The following is a 10235-nucleotide window of genomic DNA, read 5'->3' as shown; positions in this document are numbered from 1 at the left end:
TCCTCTGGGGGTGGAATGGAAAGCATTATATGTACCCCCCTGCATGTCGTAAGAGGCTACTAAGAGAGGAACAGCCATAGAATATGTACTCACTCCCTCGTCTTCTAAATCCATAAACATATCCATGTTTCTATGCTTTTTCATGTAACGGTGATATTTACATATATATGTTTGGGCTGGAGGTCTATGTGGCTTGTACCAGGCTTCTCTCTTTCATATTTTCTAGTCGACCTTGTTTCATGAACTATTGCTCTCCTCAGAACCCACGGTATTGGGTTTGTGAGGCGTAGGGAGTCTCACGTTCACACCTTCATGGCTGTTTCCTTGCCTTACCCAATACCTTCAGACTATTCCTTCCCATCCACGATTTTTCAAATGATAATGCTATTGGCTTTACGTCCCACTAACTACTTTTCGAAGGGATTTTTTTAAAATGAGAGTTGATAATTCCATCGTCATTCCCACCAACATAACCATCTTTTACAACACATTATGTTTATGTGCATTAAGAAGGTTGTTCTCACTGACACAGTAACTGATTGTTAGTTGTTTTGTTAATGGTCATTCAATTGATTTATAGTGTTTTAATGTCATTAATCTTTAATGGACTTAAAAAATGTATTCGATTAACTGCACACCTGATGTAATCGTTTAATGAATGTTTTATCTTCTCTTTTTCATTAGTTTTAGAAGCCTCCAAATAGATATAGAATGCCATTAATGTCTGCATAAATCAAATACATAAAAAATCAATTGAAAATGGAATCTGTAATACAAATAACTGTGTGGAAGCGATTATGTTTATCAGGTTAGCAGGCTTTGAAAAGCTCAACGTTAGTGAAAATTGTATGTTTATCCATTATACCTACCAACACACGAACAAAGTACAAACTTAGAAATGTTGTCGGTCTTCATTGTACAAAGCACGCTAGGATGTAAATATTCTTCTGTTCCCAGCTAAAAGTTCCTGAGTAACTGGATTGCCACGGATCGAGTTGTGGTACATTAGTCCTCTTGTAATAGTGTATTCGAAACGTCGGTAACTTCTAAGTAATTAACATGGAAAAAGAAGAACATAATACCTATCTCAATTATTGGAGCAAATAATTTCCACCAAACACGCTGTTATATCATCATATTATCATCATTATTGGCATTCGAGTCTGTCGAGTGTATCAGAGTTACTTATAAGGTCTTGGATGGCTGAAGACACCAATTCCAGCACCACAAACTGTGCCGTAATGCTGTCACTTCAGGTCTACAGACGTTCCCTGCTGCCGACGAGCGCAGCGGTGATTTCTTCTCTGATTTTCTCGTTATTTTCTACGATCTCTTTCATCGGACTCGTGTCTTCGTCGCTGTTGTTCAAAATGTTGTCGATCCTAGTGGACAATACGTCGTCACATCCGTCGAACGGATGCTATCCTCCCAGTAGCTGAAATCCAATTGGCACTTGTATCATTTTAAGGGAAATTTCTCATTTATCGCTAATAATAAACAAAGCACCGGCTTTCTCATCACTCCAGCTAGTGTTCAGGCTCGCTATGTTACTGGGTCCCTCTTCAAGTCTTGGAACATCTATCTCGTATTTTTTCGAGTCGAAGTTTTTAAGTTCTAATAATAATAATAATAATAATAATAATAATAATAATAATAATGTTATTTGCTTTAAGTCCCACTAACTACTTTTACGGTCTTCGGAGACGCTGAGGTGCCGGAATTTAGTCCCGCAGGAGTTCTTTTACGTGCCAGTAAATCTACTGCCACGAGGCTGTCGTATTTGTGCACCTTCAAATACCACCGGACTGAGCCAGGATCGATCCTGCCAAGTTGGGGTTAGAAGGGCAGCGCCTTAACCGTCTGAGCCACTCAGCCCGGCTTTCTATGCTCTACTGTACTACGTCCTATTATCCATTCCCAGCATCACTTGCTTGAAAAGGCCTGGACTAGGCATGCGGAAGACGTGGCTGACCCATCGAAGTAGATGCCAGTGTTATAGACCTATTCTAAGATACTGATGCTTGTTTGATGGTACTGCTATTTTACTCTAAGCATTTTTGTGAAGTAGCTTCAAAACTAAATGGTTACCATGCTGGCCTTTGGTCCAAAGGGCCCTGGGTTCGATTCACGGTCTGGTCGGGGATTTTAAGTTACATTGATTTACTCCTCTGGTTTGGGAGTTGATTGAGTGTGTCGACTTCAACGTGAGAATTAATTTTAGGTAGTGCCCCATTCTCACAGACGCGCAGACATTACCTCGAAAGACCTGCACCAGGCCTGGAAGGTAGTAGTGGTGATGATTATTGTTTTAAGAGGAAGTACAACTAGGCAGCCATCCTCTATGGACACTAAATAGAAACTTCGAAGAATGAAAGGGAAAGATCACGAAGGGCATGAAAATGAAGGACTCCTTGGGCCTCGTAAAGCTAAATCTAATATAGCAGGAGTTGGAAGAGAACAAGAGCTGACCAAAGGAGGTCAAATAGGTAATATAAAAACTAGGAGCCAGCAATGTCAGACTCAGCTAAGGGAACCATGGACGCCAAGACACGCTCTGAAGTTCAGAACCCGTGCCCCTCTTGCAGTCGCCTCTTACGGCAGGAAGGGGATACCGTGGATCATCCCCACCCACAGGGGATCAGGCCTCTTCGGAGGCCACGTGTCATTTATTATAGTGCTGGTGGTATTTTCCAATAGTTTAAGTGTCTTCTTTCTCGCAACCATAAGTACGGTAAGTGCTGTTGTCACTGTGGCACTGCAGACATAACAGCTTGGTCTGATCGAGCGGGTTGACTATGCGGTTCGATCCACCTGAGCTTGCATTCGGGAGATGGTGGGTTCGAACCCCACCACTGGCAACCCGGAAGATGGTTTACCGTAGTTTCCCATCTTCACAACAGACACATGTATCTTAATTAAGGCAACGGCTGCATCCTTCCTAGTCCTAACCCTTTCCTATCCCTTCGTTACCAAAATACCTAAATTACCGAGCAAGTTGGCCGTGCGGATAGGGACGTACAACTGTAGACTTGCATTTGGGATGTAATGCATTCGAACCCCACTGTCGGCAGCCCTGAAGATGGTTTTCCATGGTTTCCTATTGCAACACGAGGCCAATATACCTTAATTAAGGCCACGGCTGTTTCCTTCCCACTGCTAGCCCTTTCCTAGCCCATCGTCATAGTAAGACCTATCAGTGTCGGTGCGACGTAAAGCAACTTGTAAAAAATACGAAAAGAAAAGAAAAAAGAATCCCGCCGTCTGCAAACCCTGAAGATGGTCATCCGTAAGTTCCCATTTTCACAATAGAGAAATGTATTTTAATGCAGGACATGGTTGCGTACTTCCTAATCCTAACCGTTTTCTATCCCTTTGTCGCCAAAAGGTCTAAATTAGTTGGTGCGACGTTATAACAATTGCAGGTCTAAACAGTGAGGTCATGTTTGTCGCACTAACGCATTTGATGCCATACCGTATTTCAGCCTGTATTTTAATATTTGTCTAGAGGTGGTTACCAAGGTAACGAAAGTGTTCAAAAGTGTGCAGGTTCTCTCTGACCTTTGACCGTGGTGCAAGGAGCTACCTCACTGGAGTTTGGCACATACTGGTAAAGAGCTTGTGTCTGGTTAAGGTTAACCCATTTTAGGCCAATAGGTCAAATACGACCCATAGTGCTTGAATTTTATTTCTCTCGTATAACGCCATTATTCAACATTAATGATCATTCGGTAATACAAAAGGGACATTCCAGAAGGAATATAGTTTTTTTAAGTAATCGTCTCAAGCATTTAGGCTTAGGGCAGGGCCGTATAAAATCTATTTTGAGGTTACTGGAAGATAGAGTTTTTAAATTAATTCCAGTTAGGATAAAATGCTAACATATCACTTTTTTTTTTGCTAGTTGCTTTACGCTGCACCGACACACATAGGTCTTGTGGCGACGATGGGGCAGGAAAGGGCTAGGAGTGAGAAGAAAGCGGCCGTGGCCTTAATTAAGGTGCAGCCCCAGCATTTGCCTGGTGTGAAAATGGGAAATCACGGAAAACCATCTTCAGGACTCCGATAGTGGGGTTTGAACCTACTATCTCCCGATTACTGGATACTGGCCGCACTTAAGCGACTATATCGAGCTCGGTCATATCACTTTTATTCTTCTTTTTGAGTAAAGACGAATTGTCGAAAAAGTTTGTCTCGGTGTTTGGAACGCGTACTTATCTCGGTAAACGTCAAACTGAATGCTGGGGTCGAAAACAACCCACGCTGTAAATACTACACTCTGGCAATTATTTTTGAAATTCGTCTGTATTTGCAGTAAATTACCCTTAAATGAATGGTTAGTAACAAGAAAAACATGTGTTTTATAGTTATTTCTAACCTCTGTCTAGTTCCAATGCATTTAAATATATTCAAAATATTTTACAAGACTACTTGTGATAGAAAAACGGAACTTAATCTTACACTGAGTTACTGTCAATTGAAGGCCTAAGACGTTACTCTCTTCTAAACTAAATCAACAACGAAGAGTCTAACTACTTAAGCACGAAAGGAGAAAATATTTCTCTGGATCTTCCGAACAAGATAATTACAAAGACATTAGAAGAAAGCTATTATTTTCAAGTTTAGTCCCTCTCTTCTCTGGAATTGGGGAGATATCGCAAAACAATAAAACTGTGCTCCACTTTATAGCCAGTTGTGCTTTTTTACAGCCCCTCCGTGGAGCTGCGCACAGGAAGAAACGAAGTCAACATGCAGCCATTGAGGATCTGTTTCGAATTGGAATGGCTTGGTGACAAGCTTATATGAAAACGACACAGAGCGTCAATTTTAATGCACTGTTTTGTATGCATCATTGATTCTCTGATTTAGTTAGGCCTGGAGCGAATTCCCCCTTATCGCATATTCTGTTCATAAAATACTAACGCAAACGTTAATATGGAAATAATGGCGGGAGAGACAAAAAAGAAGGAATGTTAGTACAGCGTGATGAGAAAGAGAGAGGGAGGTAGTCGTTCCAGCACACACCCATGTTCTTCTTGTTCTGTGGGGTGATAAATGTGAAATCTTGTACGTAGCAGGATGGATATTCAATACTCTATGTAACATGTTGGCTGAAGATGCTCGATATCGAAAATCTCATCTCTCTGTATATTCCTTTCTTCTTGCTTCTCTTTGAATTTGAGAACTTGACATAATAATAATAATAATAATAATAATAATAATAATAATAATAATAATAATAATAATAATAATAATAGCCTTTCTTTCTTTCCTTCTTTCTTTCTTTACCGTTGACCCTCCAGGATTGGTATTTCCCCTCGGAAGGGTACTTTACTTGCGACTAGTACCACTATGTTAGGTACACAATAGGTTTGTGATTAGTAGCAACAGAATGCTCGTCTGTGTGGGTTTTCCAGTACCCGTGATTGGTACCATTGTGAGCAACACCACGGGTCTGGGCGTTGCCTGTGATTAGTACCCACTACTGTATATGAGGAACACCACGGGAATACCAGCGCCCGTAGAACACCTAGGTGAGGAACACCGTGGGTTTGCGTTGTCTGTGAGTGGCGCCATTACGTGAGAAACACTATAGGTCTGCGTTACCTGTGCGAAGTACAATACTTGTGAGTAGTACCATAATGTGTGGAATACCGCGAGTCTGCTCTACCTTTGATTAGTACCGCAACATGACAAATACCATGGTTCTACTTTCTTTCTTCCTTTCTTTATATGTTTACCATCCAGGGTTGGCTTTTCCCTCGGACTCAGCGAGGGATCCCACCTCTACCGCATCAAGGGCAGTGTCCTGGAGCGTCAGACATCGGGTCGGGGGATACAACTGGGGAGGAGGACCAGTGCATCGCCCAGGGGGGGGGCTCACCTGCTATGCTGAACAGGGTCCTTGTGAGAGGATGGGAAGATTGAAGAGGATAGACAAGAAAGAGGGAAGGAAGCGGTCGTGGCCTTAAATTAGGTACCATCTCGGCATTTGCTTGGAGGAGAAGTGGGACACCACGGAAAACCACTTCCATGATGACTGAGGTGGGAATCGAACCCACCTCTACTCACCTGACCTTCCGAGGCTGAGTGGACCCCGTTCCAGCCCTCGTACCAATTTTCAAACTTCGTGGTAGAGCCGGAAATCAAACCCGGGCCTCCAGGGGTGACAGCTACAGTAATCACACCAACCACTACACCACAGAGGCGGACATAGGTACGTTCCATGTGCCTTTCATTTTACGTTTCTTGCACTTTTCCCAAACCTTTCTTAAAGTGGAAACAGCGCCTTTTGAACAAACAGTCCTCAATTATGGCAGTCCATTTAGTGTCACGGGTCTCACACATTTAAACACTCTAAAATGCTAATCGTGGCTCGCTCCTGATTCCTTGAACAGTAACACTGCAAGGCATCAATTTGCCCTGTAAACGATCCCGAACACGATCCTTCAGAGACAGTTCGTAGTTACTTGAATGTTACAGCGAGTGAAAGGTGCTCACGAAGCACGTCGGAAGTGTCGTGTGAAATCTGAGGTAATTGTAACTGTGTTGATGAGCTACTTTCTTCAGCACTGAAAGCAAGTGCGATGGTGGTGTAATGGTGAGCATAGTTGCCTTCCAAGCAGTTGATCCGGGTTCGATTCCCGGCCATCGCACATTTTTAATATCTTCGTTGCTAAGTCCTCTCCATGTCCGGCAACGTGAAGACCAGCAAGGTGAGCCTCAAATTTCAAGGAGAGAACATAACGTAATATTTTTCCAAATAAACCTAGCAATCTTGATGGCATCGGAGTGACCTACAACTTGTGAGAAGTGAAGACCGCAGGAATATAGATGTGTCCTGTATTACTCACCATCATCATCATCATCTGTTCACCCTCCAGGTTCGGTTTTTCCCTCGGACTTAGCGAGGGATCCCACCTCTACCGCCTCAAGGGCAGTGTCCTGGAGCTTCAGACTCTTGTTCGGGGGATACAACTGGGGAGTATGACCAGTACCTCGCCCAGGCGGCCTCACCTGCTATGCTGAACAGGGGTCTTGTGGAGGGATGGGAAGATTGGAAGGGATAGGCAAGGAAGAGGGAAGGAAGCGGCCGTGGCCTTAAGTTAGGTACCATCCCGGCATTCGCCTGGAGGAGAAGTGGGAAACTACGGAAAACCACTTCAAGGGTGGCTGAGGTGGGAATCGAACCCACCTCTACTCAGTTGACCTCCCGAGGCTGAGTGGACCCCGTTCCAGCCCTCGTACCACTTTTCAAATTTCGTGGCAGAGCCTGGAATCGAACCCGGGCCTCCAGGGGTGGCAGCTAATCACGCTAACTACTACACCACAGAGGCGGACTGTATTACTCACACTGGTTCCAATCAAAGAAAATCGTATAACACTTTTAAATCTGAGCGTGTTACCCATGCGGTTAGGCTCGCGTAGCTGTGACCTTGCATTCGGAAGATGTTGGGTTCGAATCCTACCTTCGGTGAACCCCGAAATAATATTTTCCGTGGTTTCTCACTTACGCACCAGACAAATGCTGGGACTGTACCTTAATTATGGTCATGGCCGCTTCCTTCCCAATCCTCTCCCTTTTCCATCCCTACGTCGCCGAAAACAATCCATGTGTTAGTGCGACATTAAGCCTGTAGCAAAAATAAAAGGACTTTTGAAGTGAAGGTCGCGTGTCTATACTTCTAACTCCGCGTAAAATTGGAGGTCCTGCGACTATGATCATGCAAAACTACAAACTTTATTTTTGTTGCCTCCTCTTTCTTCTATCCTGTCCGACGTCCCAGCCATGAACAGACGAGGACATTTATTGTACAATAGATGGCGCCACGTCGAGATGTCTCCGTGTGTACGTTCACCTTGCATGCCATCTACTGGCATACCAGGGAATTGCTTGTAAATGGCATGCCATTGCAGCATGCTATATTCCTTACCATCTGGTAGCCATTTCGAGCAAGAGCTGACGTGAGAAGTGTGAAGTGTGTGTTACATTACCGGTACCGTGTAACTCTGCTGTATTTTTATCGTTAACTATTAAATTAACTGTAAATTATAGTTGTTTCTATTTTTATTCCTTTTTAATTGTTATGGAGTGGTCTAAAGTCGTGATAGATGTCCTGATTGAGGCCTACAGCCAAGAATCGTGCCTCTACAACAACAAGTCGCCCTCGTACCACAATAAACATGCGAGACACGTGGCTATGGAAAATGTACGCGAGGCTTTAAAAGAAATTAGACCATCGACAACAAATGGGAACATAATTAATAAAATGAAAAGTTTACGTACCACGTTCGTGGCAGAACTAAATAAAGTTAACAATTCGAAGAAAAGTGGTGCTGGGATGGACGAAGTAGGGGAGAGTCCTACAGTACCGGCCACCTTAACTTTTTCCCTTATAAAAAATAAAATGCTCTACGGTATGAGATTTTCCTACAATAATCTTGTACTTTACTAAATGCTTTTTCAATGTAAGGGTGTGATTTCCCTAAAATCTTACCGAAAGTTAATAATATTTAAAAATACAACAAAGCTTAATTTCCAAGGACTACAAAAACCTTCTTCCAGTACCGGCCAGTTACTATTTTCTAAGATATATATGTCTAATACATTACTAATATCAAACAAACACAGAAAGAACTCGACAACACATAATTATTGGAATTGGCATCCACTAAATTCAAGTTTGGTTTATTTTTTGCAATAATTACAAATAAAATACAAAATATTCCCGTGGTCTACACATCCAACATGCGCCCAGTCTTTGCATTTGGTACACTGCACCCATTCTTCATCCAATGACTCACGACAAATAATGCATGATGTGTCTTCTTCCATTTCCTTAGTATTTACATAATAATCACAATAAAACTGCTTTCCGGCAGTTTTGTTTTCTTTGTTGAATTGGTGAGGTACTTTTGAATGCTCGGCCAAATCGAATGCTAATTGTACATTTTTTCCTGCCCAGGGACATGAAGATTTTCTAGATCCTTCATATAAGTAACCAACTGATTTTACATATCGTAATAAAAGGATTTTTTAATTCTTCCCATCTGAGGAGTTAGATCTACAGCCACACCCACTCTAAGTGCTCTCAGACGATCTCCTAACGTACTTCTTGGCGCATAAAAAGCCTCAGCAGCTTGCCTTGCAGTCATTTTGTTATATATAATTTAGTTCAGTGCCATCTTCATCCCGTCCTCGATCCACTTTTATTTTATTTTACTCCCTTTCTCTGCCATTTCACTATGGAAAGTGATAAGAAGTGGATATAATTTTATTTCTTTAAAAGTCCTATTGGCCGGTACTGGAAGACATATGGTTGGCCGGTACTGTACGACACTAACGTGAAGGAACTTCCCCAGCTGGATATTGTTTAAGAGACGATGTCGTGAAACTCTTACCAGCTATAGCGTCCTCAAGGAATGTATATAATATATAAGTAAAAACAAAATCAACAGCTTACCTGGAAATAGAGTACCTGGGGCTTGAAAATAACTTTTCGCGCGCGATCGTAAGCCGGCCAACGTATAACACTCACATCGCACACAAGACTTAACGCTAAACGAAACCCCCAAAGTATGACACGCGGGAATGTAGCATCCTTCATATGCCACCTGTAAGCTACTGCCATATAACACCTACAACGAGAAACAGCAATGGCCGGTACTGCCAGCCGGCCGGTACTGTAGGGCTCTCCCCTATACAAACCTTCAATTTGGTACTTCGAAAAACTTATGTTTTTGAAGGACTATGTCCAGCCCAGAAAAGGGACCAGCAGTGCAGCTCTGTCCAGAACACATGATGCCTCCCAAGGAACAGCCAATAGAGTACGTACGGAAATTTGTAAGAATTGCATAAGAATTGAATATTTTATTTATTATTATTATTATTATTATTATTATTATTATTATTATTATTATGATTATTATTATTATTATTTGATATATAGAGTATACCAGTATCTATGCCAACATTTTACAATAGAGTAGGCCTAGTAACATTTGAATCGAACTAGAAACCATTATAATGTTCATAAAATTAATACTAACATTCTATTGTCTATGCCCTAGTATTATATTATGATAAATTATGGAAACTGAAACATGAATCCAACATTTAACAGTTATTCTTCATTTCAGGTTGAATTTACATGCGAAGCTGTTCCAACCCTTGATGAAGTCCCTGTAGTTGGAGACTGGGAAGTGATGACGCCAGTTCCATCAACATCTAATGATCT

At 42.1% G+C, this 10235-nt stretch overlaps 1 non-coding gene across 1 annotated transcript; it reads left to right on the top strand.

Annotated features, from left to right (window-relative positions):
* The first annotated feature begins 6581 nt into the window (after window positions 1-6581).
* Window positions 6582-6653, top strand: TRNAG-UCC (transfer RNA glycine (anticodon UCC)). The gene has a single exon. It is a non-coding gene; the product is annotated as a tRNA-Gly (tRNA).
* Window positions 6654-10235: the final 3582 nt, after the last annotated feature.

The sequence above is a fragment of the Anabrus simplex genome, chromosome 1, assembly GCF_040414725.1.
Source record: "Anabrus simplex isolate iqAnaSimp1 chromosome 1, ASM4041472v1, whole genome shotgun sequence".
Classification (NCBI taxonomy): Eukaryota; Metazoa; Arthropoda; class Insecta; order Orthoptera; family Tettigoniidae; genus Anabrus; species Anabrus simplex.
This window is presented reverse-complemented; position numbering and strand designations above follow the sequence as displayed.